The following is a 706-nucleotide window of genomic DNA, read 5'->3' on the forward strand; positions in this document are numbered from 1 at the left end:
TGTGTAACTATGGGGCAGTGTTCATAGTCACGTGTGTAACCGCCCTGCAGGAGCAAACAAGGACAGTTTTATTTCGTAGGTCACACCTCTAGCTTATATTCAATAGATGAAAACCACACTTGTTAATAACTGTAAGGGAAGATAATTCTGACTGTTCCTGAGTAAAATACACTTTACCATTTGTTTAGATGATGAAATGGCAGCTGTCATACAATTAGACAGCTATACTGTACTAAGTAAACAGTTGAAAACAAGCTTTCATTTATGATTGTTAAGGGTTTATCATATATCTTTAACCTATAAATCAGCCTTTTATAAGAGTTTTAGAAAGAAAGATAACATACTTACAGAAAATACATTATCTGAAACTTAACCAAGGAAGAAATAGCCATTAAACATTTGAAAATACTTCTTTCTCACTAAGTAGAAATATGATGCACTGTCAATTTAAAAACATTTAAACAAAGGTCTGTGTTTGTGTGTTTGTGTGAGTTTGAGTGCAGGTGTCTGCAGCAGCAGCGGATGCTCTGAGCTGGAGGTGCAGGTGGTTATGAGACTTGTGATGTGGGTGCTGGGGACCAGACTCTGGGCCTCTGCACATCTGGAATCAGTCGCTGGAGCAGGCCCTCTGCACATCTGGAGCTGAGCTTCTGGAGCAGGCCCTCTGCACATCTGGAGTCAATCGCTGGAGCAGGCCCTCTGCACA

Source organism: Microtus ochrogaster, unplaced genomic scaffold (genome assembly GCF_000317375.1).
Source record: "Microtus ochrogaster isolate Prairie Vole_2 unplaced genomic scaffold, MicOch1.0 UNK91, whole genome shotgun sequence".
Taxonomy (NCBI): domain Eukaryota; kingdom Metazoa; phylum Chordata; class Mammalia; order Rodentia; family Cricetidae; genus Microtus; species Microtus ochrogaster.